Source organism: Solanum stenotomum, chromosome 6 (genome assembly GCF_019186545.1).
Source record: "Solanum stenotomum isolate F172 chromosome 6, ASM1918654v1, whole genome shotgun sequence".
NCBI lineage: Eukaryota > Viridiplantae > Streptophyta > Magnoliopsida > Solanales > Solanaceae > Solanum > Solanum stenotomum.
Genome location: NC_064287.1, coordinates 38568949 through 38581880, shown reverse-complemented (window position 1 = coordinate 38581880; position 12932 = coordinate 38568949). Strand labels below are relative to the sequence as shown.

Genomic DNA, 12932 nt, shown 5'->3' with positions numbered 1-12932 from the left:
TTTTTTCGCTTTGATAATATTGCATGCAATCTCCCACCAGCACATGTATTGGGTAACTTTGCCCAGCAAGGCTTTAACACTTGGGCAGATAAGAAGAAATTACCTACAACTTTTTTCTCTCTGCTTTGGACCTTAATTTCTCATGGTTTTAAGTTTTTACACACTTAACTGATTGTAGCCTTACCCTAGGTCGCCCATCACTTATTTGTTACGCAAACTATAGGAATGATTCTAGTGGTAGCAGGTCTCTTTTTTGTTTAAGGTAAAGTTATTGGCCTTAGTATAAGTTGATGTAGATATGTAGATATATTGATAAGGTAACATAATTCTCAACAATTGGGCCAAAACGCTCATTTCAAGGAGTGATCAAAAAACAAAAAGAGAAACTAAAAGATATGGTTTTGTACTAAATGCACCCTATCACCAAACATTACAAAACTTCATGGGTGACGGGAAAAAGTTGCTAGGATAATAGGCTACTCCTCAATTGTACAAAATTTATCTCAACACCCTCACAAGCTTTTATATTTTATTATCTCCATACGATTCACATAAGTGCAAGTGGAGCAACATTCCACACCCTGTGCCTTCTCCCCATCTATCACACTTCCCGTTGAAATTTCGAATGGCCTAGGATTACCCACTCTTCTCTAAACCATCTCAAGATTCCCACTGTAGCCTCGATGGTACTTGGCAATGTAGAATAAGATAATTGGCATCTTTACCCTAATCTTTGCACATAAAGCACCAATCAACATAAGTAACCTTTTTCCGCTTCATAGCTGCTAACCAAGTGAAAGAATATACCTTACGTGGTATCTTAGGCATCCGAATTGATTGATATGGGAAGACAACATTTTCCCTCTTTAAAAACATCTCATAATAAGACTTTACATAAAAGACCCATTGTTCCCCACCCCTATTTCTCACCTTTCGCTATCATGTGTTCAACATTGTTTGTGAAGCAAAGCGACTAGTCCTGGAAACTCTCCTACCTCTCAACCTTGAAGATTTCTCCTAAACCTCAAATTCAAAAAACCTTCTCCACCTCATAGGCTCCCGACTCGTTGGACTGTCATCTTCTTTTGATATAAAATTCTATAAATGTATGGGTATGTAGTTCTCGAAATATTATCCCCACGCCACCTATATCCCTAAAAGCTCACTCTCTTCACTCGAAATATTGCAAATGAACTCTTCTAACTCTTGAACATGTTCCTCCACCAACCACATCCATAAGGCATAGTAACAGTTTTTGTCCGCCACCCCTATTCCAAGACCCTGTATTTTTCCCTATTACCTATCTTCTATGTTGCTTGGACTCTTCCAAATGCCTCCATATACGTGTCGGATCTTCCAAAAGTAGTGCATATACTTTTGGAGGATCCGATACGGGTACAACAACATTTTTGGAGTGTACGAGCACATAGCCTCTCTCCAAAAAGTATGTTCCTCATTTCCAAATCTCCACAACCATTTACCTAATAAATCCTAATTTGTAAACCCCTAGGTCTTTGACTGCGAAACCACCCAGCATTTAGGAGTTATGACAGTCTCCCATCACACCAAGTAAAGCTTCTTTGTCTCACTGTCAAGTCTTGAGAAAACTTCTTTGGACTCGTTCCAACTTCCCTGTGGCACTATTCTAGCTAGAGCGTGAAACAAAGACATGAAAATTGAAATATATTGGGATGCTTGATAATGTACTCTTAGTAAGAACTTCCTTTCCCCTTTTCCATAAAATATTTCTCCTGCCATCTTGTGAGCCTCGTTTCTATCCTCTGAGTTACTGAGTTTTCATACTGCTTGATCCTTGTTTTAATCACCAAGTGCCAAACCAAGATAGGTAGTGAGAAAGCTCCATCCTTGCAGTGGAGAACTTGTGCTAGCAATGGAATATCCCCCCTTACCAACTAGTATAATTTCTCACTTTTGAGATTGATCTTGAGGCCTGACACCACCTAAAAGCCTGTTAAGACATGTCTCAAGTATTCTAACCGAGTTTTATCCTCATGACTTAGTACCAGAGTGTTTTCCGCCAACAATAGATGCGAAACTCTGTCGGTACTATGCCCCCAACTCCTGCAGTGTAACCCTGCAACTATCTACCCATCACAGCTCTACCCATCATTCTATCCCATTCCTCCATAACTAAGATGAACAACATGGGGGATAATAGGTCCCCTGCCTCAGGGCTCTCTAACTGCTGAAACATCCACATGGTTGCCATTCACCAATAATGAGTACCTAGCTGTAGACATTCAATGTTTAACTGACTTCCTCCATCTAGCACAAAATCCACCTTCAACATTATGAAATCCTGAAACTTCCATTTCACATGATCATAGTCCTTCTCAACATCCAATTTACACAAACTGGCTGTTTTTCCTTGATGTAGGAATGTGTGTGTATGTCCTTTAGGTGCTGTAGTAGTTGTCTCTGCTAGTAAACAGTAAAATCTTAAAGTTGAGATCTCGTATCTCCCTTGAAGAAATCAGCTAGTGCTTTTTCTGCTGCTGGGATTGAACCCTGATTTCTCATGGTTTTAAGATCGCTAGGTGTCACCCTCGGGTGCATTTCAAACACTTATTTGTTTCGCAAACTTCAGGAATGCTATGATGCCAGCATACTTATTGAAAGGTTTCTCTTGGATAAGGTAAAGAAATGTTTGTATGCAGATCTTTAGGTGTTGTAGTTGCTCTAGCTGCTATAAATAGTTTAATCATAAAGTTGGGATCTGGCATCTTCTTTGAAGGATAGCCATAAAACTTAAATGGACAGTGCAGGAGGAGTTGGAATCATTGCTGAGTGAATCTGGGCATTTGCGGGCACTTGCTTTTCTGTACGCCAGTAAAGGGATGAGCTCAAAGTCTCTTTCAATCTGGCGTGTGCTGGCTCGAAATTATTCATCAAGCTACTTGAATGATTCACATGGTGCAAACCACTTACAAGATACCATAAATGGTATTTCCTCTGATCAAGAGACTGCTGTAATGGAGACTTCAAAAATTCTTGAGTCATCATCTGATCCGGAGTTAGTACTGCAACATCTAGGATGGGTATGATAATTCTTTTATGTTTTTTCAGGGTGCTTTCTGCTTTCAGCCTGCTAATTAAGTTTATTAGTTTCCGTTTTAGATTGCAGACATCGACCAGCTGTTAGCTGTACAAGTACTTGTATCGGAGAAAAGAACAGATCTACTCCCACCAGGTACGTCTTATATGGTATTTAGTGATGTTCAAATTGCGTATCCATCTGCAAAAATGACTCTTAGAAAGTACTGGGTGTACTTTAAACTCATGCAACTCTTGTAAGGATGTTTCCTTTCAATGGTTCAACAGTTGTCAAATAGCCATCTAAATATACCCTTCTCTTCAAACTGTAATGCAATTTGAGGTTGACTCCTTGTCAGAAATTGTGTTGTTTGAAAATCTTTGCGTCATTAAAATGTTTGGGTGTTGTTTATAGCCTAAGATTATTCAACTTGAGATGAATACATCATCTGATGTTATATGCGATATCTATGTTGTGAGAAATATATGAAAAGAATATTATTGAATTGTGTTTTAATTATTACATAGAGAACCCTATTTATAGACACTAAAATACAATTCCTTACCAAATAGGAGACTATAAACTATTCCTATTCTGTGTAGGATTGTGTATACCTATGCTATTCTAACACTCCCCCTCAAGCTGGTGCATACAAATTATATGTACCTAGCTTATTACAAATGTAATTAATACGAGGACCGGTGAGGGACTTGGTAAAGATATCTGTAAGTTGATCATTTGACTTCACAAATTTGGTAACAATATCTCATGAGAGTATCTTTTCTTTGACAAAGTGAGAATCAATCTCAATGTGCTTAGTCCTCTCATGAAACACTGGATTTGATGCGATATGAAGGGCCGCTTGATTATCACACACAAGTTCCATATGACCGGTTTCTCCAAACTTCTGCTCTCCAAGCAACTGTTGATCCAAACTAGCTCACAAGTTGCTACAGCCATTGCTCGATATTCTGCTTCCGCACTACATCAAGCAACCACACTTTGTTTCTTACTCTTCCATGACACCAAATTACCTCCTACTAAAACACAATATCCGGATGTAGAACGTCTATCAAAGGGTGATCCTGCCCAATCAGCGTCTGTATATCCGGTGATATGTTCATGGCCTTGATCCTCGATGAGTAGTCCTTTACCAGGGGCTAACTTTATATATCGCAGAATATGAACAATTGCATCCCAATGACTATCACAAGGAGAAGTCGTAAACTAACTTACAACACTCACAGGAAAAGAGATGTATGGTCTAGTCACCAAGAGATAATTCAACTTTCCAACCAATCGTCTATACCTTTCAGGATTACTGAGTTGCTCCCCTGTCCTGGAAGGAGTTTAACATTCGGATCCATAGGAGTGTCAATGGGTTTACATCCCATCATTCCTGTCTCCTCAAGAATGTCTAAAGCATACTTGCGTTGAGAAATAACAATACCTAATCTAGACTGAGCAACCTCAATACCTAGAAAATACTTCAGTCTACCGAGGTCTTTAGTTTGGAAATGCTAAAAGAGATACTGCTTCAAATTAGCAATACCAACTTGATCATTGCCTGTGATAACAATATCATCAACGTAAACAACCAAATAAATACACAGATTTGGTGCTGAATGTCGATAAAACACAGAGTGATCAACTCTACTACGAGTCATACCAAACTCCTAAATTACTGTGCTGAACTTCCCAAACCAAGCTTGAGGAGACTGTTTCAGACCATAGAGTGACCGACACAATCGACATACAAGGCTACTAGACTCCCCCTGAGCAACAAAACCAGGTGGTTGCTCCATATAAACTTCTTCCTCGAGATCACCATGCAGAAAAGCATTCTTAATGTCCAACTGATGAAGAGACCAATGACGAACAACAACCATAGATAGAAAAAGACGGACATATGCTATTTTGGCCACAGGAGCGAAAGTGTCACTATAATCTAGCCCAAATATCTGAGTATACCATTTGGCCACAAGGGGAGCCTTAAGCCGATCGACTTGACCATCTGAACCAATTTTGACCGCATAAACCCAACGACAACCAACAGTACACTTACCTATAGAAAGGAGGGACAAGCTCCCAAGTACCACTCGAATGTAAAGCAGACATCTCATCAATCATAGCCTGCCTCCATCCAGAATGAGAAAGTGCTTCTCCTGTAGCCTTAGGGATGGAAATAGAGGACAAAGATCATACAAAGGAATAATAGGGTGAAGATAAACGATGGTAACTCAAGAAAGTATAGTGTGGATTAGTATTTCGAGTAGATCGTATACCTTTTTGAATTGTAATCGATTGGCAAGCAGGAGGCAAGGCCACAGTGGGAGCAGGATCCGACGTATGACATGAATCATTTGAGACTATTGCTGGACGTGGACGCCGATGATAAGTTATGAGTGGTGGCACTACAACTGAAGATGGAGAAGTAATCGTAGGTCCCTCAAAAGTCGGTACAAGCAAGACTTGAGGTATGGGTAAGACCTCAGAGACATCAGGATGATCAGAAGATATGTAGTAAGGTTTAGATTCAAAGAATGTTACATCAGCAGACATAAGATATCGGCGGAGATCATGTGAATAGCAAAGATATCCTTTTTGAACTCGAGAGTAACCAAAAAAGACACATTTAAGAGCACGAGGGGCTAATTTATCTTTTCCTGGGGCTAAGTTATAAACAAAACACGTGCTCCCAAATACATGAGGAAGGATAAAATAGAGATGTGACTGAGGATATAGTATGGAATGTGGAACCTGATTCTGAATAGAAGATGAGGGCATTCTATTAATTAAATAACAAGATGAAAGGACTGCATCCCCCCCAAAATGCAGCGGAACATGGGATTCAATGAAGAGAGTGCGAGCAGTCTCAATGAGATGCCTATTCTTTCTTTCTGCTACACCATTTTGGTGGGAGTGTTGGACAAAATGTTTGGTGAATAATTCCTTGGTGAGACATAAACTCCTGAAACTGGGATGATAAGTATTCTAAGGCATTATCATTACGAAAAGTACAAATAGAAACACCAAACTGATTTTGTAATTCAGCAAAGAAACTTTTGAATATAGAAAATAACTCAGAATGATCTTTCATCAAGAAAACCCAAGTGCATCTCGAATAATCATCAATGAAAGTAACAAAATAACGAAATCCTAAGGTGGAACTAACTCTACTAGGACCCCAAATATCTTAATGAACTAATGAAAAAATAGACTCTGAACGACCCTCAGGACCACATGAAAATGTGGCACGAGTGTGTTTCCCAAGTTGACATGACTCACAATCTAATTTAGATGAACTAGGCACCATCTATTGCAGTTTCGATAAACTCGAATGTCCCAAACGTTTGAGAATGATGTCCGGAGGATTTGTAACAGTGCATGCTGTGAAGGAATTTGAAGAGGTAAGATAGTAAAGTCCTTGTGATTCATGTCTTGTGCCAATCATCTGTCCCGTACTGCAGTCCTGCAGAAGAAAAGAATCAGCAAAATAGGTTATGCTACAATGTAGTGCACGTGTCAAATGACTAACTGATGCCAGATTATAAGGGGAACCAGGGACATAAAGAATGGAGTATAGAGTGACAGAAGATAGGGGCGTGGCTTTTCCAACCCCTTTTGGTTTTGTTTGGATCCCATTGGCCAAAGTAATAGCAGGAAGAAATTGTGAATAAACAAAATGTGACATAAGTGATTTGTTACCAGAAATATGATCAGAAGCGCCCAAGTCCATGATTCATGAGTATTAGACTGTGAAACACAAGTAAAAGAATTACCCGCAACAACAACATCATGTTGAACAACCAAAGCTAATTGTGGAGACGTTTGCTTACTTGCTTGATAATGAAGGAACTCATCATATTCTGATTGAGCAATATGAGCATTATGGGATGGTCAATCAGGTGGAGCACCAAATGCTTCTTGTGGAGATGTTTGCTTACTTGCACGATTACGAAGGAACTCATTATATTCCTTTACAACAACAGGATCATAACTGGGTGGTAGACCATGCAAATTATGGCATATGTCACGAGTGTGTCCAGACTTGTGACAATAACTACACTTGGATCGAGGTTTTCCAAGACAACCTCCTCCTCGTCGATTCTCCATAGATTGATATGCTTGTTTTTCTATTGTTTGAGATGCGAGTGCAGATGAGTCAATGGTAGGTGATGAAACTGCTTTGTGGCTGGGAGGCATGGTAAGACAAAGTAGGCGAGAGAATAATTCATCAATGGAAGGAATTGTAGGGCTAGCTAAAATCTGATCACGCACTGAATCATGGTCAGTAGGAAGTCCAGCAAGTGTAAGAACTAGAAACTATGTATGTCTGTGGTCTTGTTGTTTTGCACGTCCGTAGTGACTGGCATCAATGATTCAAATTCCTTCATGACTGCCTGTACTTGTCCCAAGTAGGTGGACATATTTGATTCTTGTTTCTTTAAGTTGGTCATACGAGATATCACATCATAGAATCGAGATATGCCATTAGTGTATAAAGCACGAGCCTTTTCCCAAACTGAATAACATGATTGGAATGGACGGAACAAAGACATCAACTTGGAATCAATAGATCGCCATAGGAGACTACATAATTGAGCATCAACCTTCTCCAATTGTGCTTTGGCTTTTGCATCTTCCCCACTAGCCTTTGCTTTTTCATCTACCACACAAGCAATGCTCGTTAAGTGATCTTGGACACCTTGACCCTTGCACCACAACTCAACTGAGGAAGCCCAAGCTAAATAGTTTGAGCTTCCCATTAACGGTTTTGAAGTGATCATAGGGCTTGAACTTCCAATTCCTATATTTTTGGTGCCAAAAGTATCAAGTTGTGAAATTAGAATATGTTTTTTTTTTTTGGAATCTGGAGAATAGGGTTGTTGCCGAAAAAGTAGATCTGATCGCCAAATATTGGTCAGAATCAGGAAAAAAAATATATGGGCAACCTTGGAATGAAGAGGCAACCCCACTGGAAAAAGAAAAAAGTCGAAAAAGTGGCTGAAAAATACTCCACACATCGGCACGTGGACCTGACAAGCTCGCCGGAGAATTTTTTCCGCCGATACGTGAGGGCGTGTGTGGAAGTTGTTGCCGGTAAGGTTGACTGGGCTTTTCTCGTCGAAGATTTTCACACCTAGTGGTGATGTTGATTTTCGAAAAACAATGACGAAAAATTAATTACCCGAACAGCCACTTAGTTTACCGAAAAAAAGGACAAAAAATGCTTCTCCTTTTTTTCTCTCACTATTGCTCTGATACCATGTGAGAAATATATGAAAAGAATATTATTGAATTGTGTTTTAATTATTACATAGAGAACCCTATTTATAGACACTATGATACAGTTCCTTACCAAATAGGAGACTATAAACTATTCATATTCTGTGTAGGATTGTGTATACCTATTCTATTCTAACATGAAATATTTAAGTCTTTTCTACCTTTACCATTATTTTTGAAAAACATATCTATCCGACTCCGACTTGACAAGGTCATTCAAGTGTTCTGGCTAAATATGCAGAATACTAACTGTTACAGTTATGCAAGTGCATCGAGCCTCTTCTTTACAATTCTTATTTCTTATGCTCTTCTTGTTCTCAAGAAATCATGTATAACAAATAGTTACATGCCACAGTTTGAGCCTTCCCTTAGACAGAAGCCTGATATTTAAGTGGAAAAGGATAGCCACCTCTTAAACAGAGTTTCAAACCGTCCACTCGTGTCCTCGGGATTTCTTGGTTGTCAAATATACATATGCCTACATGTATTTACGTTGTATTAGTGCACCAATGTGGCAGAAGACTTTCTTGCAAATTTGGGCTTTCTTTTGACATAAAGTTCAATCATAAATCCCCCCCCCCCCCAAAAAAAAAAGAATCAACAATCGAAGTTGCAAATCTTGCCAAAAAATTTAAGCACAAATAAATGCAAGTTACCCTTGCATGAATTGTGCCAAAATGTTGTGTATCCCTATAAGAAAACAGTAGCTCATGCGCGCGGCTTGGTGCAAGTAGTGACGTGTTTTTGACCATGTGAATTAGAATTTTTTGATAGATTTGCTTAATTTGAAAAGTAAAAGTTTTTCGAGAATATTATGTTTGTGTGAGATACCAAGAAATTCCTTGGGGTTTAGCTGGCCCAATTCCAATTGTTCTCTCAGGATTGGAGCTTGGAAGGAGTATGGGCTTGCCCCTCTATCCTGCTCTAACTTAATACTAGACCGACTTCAGTCAGTGGGATCTAACTTGTGCCATGCACCAAAACCAGCATTTCACACACCACGTGCTGAACCAGAGACGTGGGGAAAGTTTGAACTATATTTAATTCACTATTAGACCAAGCAAATGCTTACTTTCTAAATTCTAACTTTGAGTCTTTCTAGCATACAAAATTGCTTAATAAATCGAACTGTGGAATGAATAATAAGACACTTCATGTCCTTCCCATCACATCTTTAGTTCCCAGCCAAGTTATATCTAAAAGGATTGAATGTAGTTATTCATCTCTAGTATAGGCTTACAAAAGACCAGCTACACAAGCTCGACTCCAGGCTAGATAAAAGATTTCCTGATCTTGTCGGAATAGGAGCAACTATTTTAAAATTGCTTAAAAATCAAAGAGGTGGAGTAAAGTCACCGATGCTAAATTGTGTCGTATCTTTTAGTTTCAAATATATCAAATCGGGTTGGGGCATCCATCCGAGTAAAAGAGAATATAAGAGAACCTAACAACTTGCACTTCCAAAAGCCTTGCATTTAAGTGAGGATAGGGGGCAGACCATTATCCATCGAGTTTTGAACTTTGCATCATTGGTCCTTGGGAATTTTTTCGTTACAGAAAAAAGTAGATAGCTAGCTTTGTTCCATTTTATGGGACGCACTTAACTTTTAGTTTGTCCAAAAAGAATTATATTTCTAGAATGAGAAATAATTTAACTTTAAATTTCATGTTTTACCCTTAATAAGATAATTTAGAGCTACACAAATGTTGATGGCATGCTCTTTTGGATGAAGTAAAAGATTTCATTGATAGCATCAAGAAGATGCAGAAAAATACAAAAGTGCTTTTTTGGATGAAGTAAAAGATTTCATTGATAGCATCAAGAAGATGCAGAAAAATACAAAAGTTACAAGGAGAGATATATGTCAGCTCTAGTACATATAGAACAACTATACTAGGTTCAGGAAGCTAACAAAACTCTTAGAACTGGTTAGAGCTATTTACAATGCTAAGACTATTCCAACTAAACAAATTAAGTAGACATCTAGATTTAAGAGTGTGGTTTGGAGTTGTGACGTACACCAAAAGATATTAGCATATATCATCAGCCAGATTTTCTTGATGGGTTTATCAACTCTCCATAAACACCAGGAGAGAAAGACATATTTGGTTTTCAGTGCCATGACCCTATTGAATCCAAAAATAGAAAGGAACATGCTCCAAATATCTGTTTACTAGCTTCAAAGGTATAAGTTGGACTGTTCCAGGGAGAACATGACAGGCTCTAGAAAGCTGGAATATGGAGGGCAGTGGCAGCACAGACAAGAGTAGATGGAAAATTGTCTCAGCTGTTATTTGGTGGACCATATGGAAAGAAAGGAATTCAAGGAATTTTGATAACAAGACCAGCCCTCTACACAAGATTAAAATGAACTGCATTTTCACTTTTTGCTATTGGTGTAGTTCAGAGTATATAGATGACCCTGCGGCTATTGTAGACATTCTAGGGTCCTTATAAAGGTGAAAGGAGGATCTAGGGATAGTTCTCTTTTTTCTTCGTTCTTTTCTTTATCTTTTGTTTAGGCTGACACACGTGTGGAGGGAGGATATGATGTAAATTTTTGATACTAGCTTTGAGCTGATGATTGATATACAAATGTTACCTTTATCAAAAAAAAAAAATTGTTGCCAAATTACAATGAAGGAAAAGATGGTTGATAGATTGTCTATCTTGTAGGCACACCGCATAGTATCTATGATAGTTTATATGTTCCTCTTTCTAAGATTATCTTGAGTGATGCACTCTTTCTATGGCTTGTTCTAGATCACAAGTTTCAAAAGTTCACTATGTTTATTTACGATAAACGTCGGGCTTGTGTGCTTACAATTGCTTTCTTGTATATATCATTTTTCTAGTAATTCATTTATATGTATCTTAAATTCGGTTAAATCATTAAAATTATACTTTAATGGTTTTTGGGTTATTATACTATTATTATCAATTAGCTCAATTTTTACTTTTGTTTTATGTTTTTCTCCCATCCTTGTAAAGGATCCTTACTATATAATAATTCTAACTTATCTTGGATTATTTTTACTTTATCTATAGAGAATATAATTAATTCTATTTTAGGGTCTTATTCTTTTATATTTTCTAATTTTTGTGTAATTTTGTCACTTCCTTTTATCCATTCTGTTGTTTTTCGATTTTTGTTATTTACTCTTTTTGCTCCTATTTTTTGTTTACACGGTGTTGTGAACCACCAGTGTGTTTTTGTTATTATATGTGAGTATAATTTTTCTAAAAATGACATTCTTAATAGCATATCTTTTGTGGTTAATTCAAAGTTATATATTTCTTCTATAGTTAATATCTTATCCCATATTTGTATTTTTATAATTTTTGCATTATATGTGATCATGCTTCCTTCATTATTAAATCTTGTTACTAATATTGGTGTTTTTAATTTTTTTTCCACTTATCTCCTGGTAACAATTGTATTTACATATATTAGTTTCTGCTCCCGAATCTATCATTGGTGTATAATATCTGTTGTAATATCCCTCTATTATTATCTTTGCAAGTATATATATTTTCATATTTTTATCATACTAAAGTCCTTTTTATTATTACTTTTTTATTTTCATAATTTATTATTAACTGTTTGTCTTCTAGATTATATGATTTTACTTGTTCTAGCCATTTTATTCCTACAGTGATATTTTCATCTCCTTGATATATTTTAAATTTTATTACTATTGGTACGCCTCCAATGATTATTTCCTTTTCTGTAGTTTCTTTGGTATACATTAAAGCTTTTGGTAGTTCGGGGCATAATTGTTCAGTAGTTATTATTTCATCTTCCGTCACTAATTCTCTTGTAATATAGTTTTCTTCTAGTCCTGTATTTATTAATATTAAATATTTTCGTTGTTCCATTATTCCCGTTATGTAGTAAAGATGTGGTTTTATTTCTTCTTCCATTGATTTTTGTGGGGTTTTATCTATTCTTCTTCAGATACTCATTTTTTATGATATTTGGGGTATTTCATTGTTTATTCTTTTTGATGTACTTAGTCTTTCTTTTACTATTTCTAAATCTTCTTCTATATTAATTTCATTATAACTATAATCATTATTATCTATGACTCTAACTATCCTTTCAAAAGGATTTTCTATTTTTATTTTATTTATTTTATTTTTTGCTGTTATTTTATATTTTGTTGTTAAAACATATAAGTTTTTACATCTAGCTATAAAAATTTTACTTTTTGGGGCTAGTTCTATCCCTGACATTTTCCAATATTGTCACGACCCGATTTAACAAGTCATGATGGCACCTACTATAACCCGCCAGCAGGTAAGCCAACCCGTAACCCGGAACAACAAGTAATGGGTCTAAGGGTAAAAATTAAACAAGAGTAGGCAAATAACAATATAAACAGGCGGACACAAACCAAAAACATATATACAAATAAAGATCCCTCCCAGAACCTGGAAGTCACTAGTACAGAGCTACTACAAAATGAGTACAAGTCCTAAAACCGGACAACAGAGACTGGACTGTCTCGAAAGGAAAAAGACAAGTCTATATATACAGATGGAGACTGAAATAGTACAAAACGCCGTGTGCTCACCCCCGTCTCC

At 37.1% G+C, this 12932-nt stretch overlaps 2 protein-coding genes across 39 annotated transcripts in view; one reads left to right on the top strand and one right to left on the bottom strand.

Moving 5' to 3' along the window:
* LOC125868829 (mannosyl-oligosaccharide glucosidase GCS1-like) overlaps window positions 1–12932 on the bottom strand; it is a 206422-nt gene that overhangs the window by 114021 nt on the left and 79469 nt on the right. The window lies entirely within an intron of this gene.
* The window catches only part of LOC125868826 (vacuolar sorting protein 3), a 206237-nt gene that overhangs the window by 155545 nt on the left and 37760 nt on the right, over window positions 1–12932 (top strand). Inside the window, exon 13 of one of the 37 annotated variants that reach the window (XM_049549393.1) lies at window positions 1938–1950. The exons of the other annotated variants lie outside the window; for them this stretch is intronic. The gene's annotated coding sequence lies outside the window, so the exon portion shown is untranslated. Of the gene's footprint in view, window positions 1–1937; window positions 1951–12932 lie in introns of those variants that run through there. 37 annotated transcript variants of the gene reach the window in all.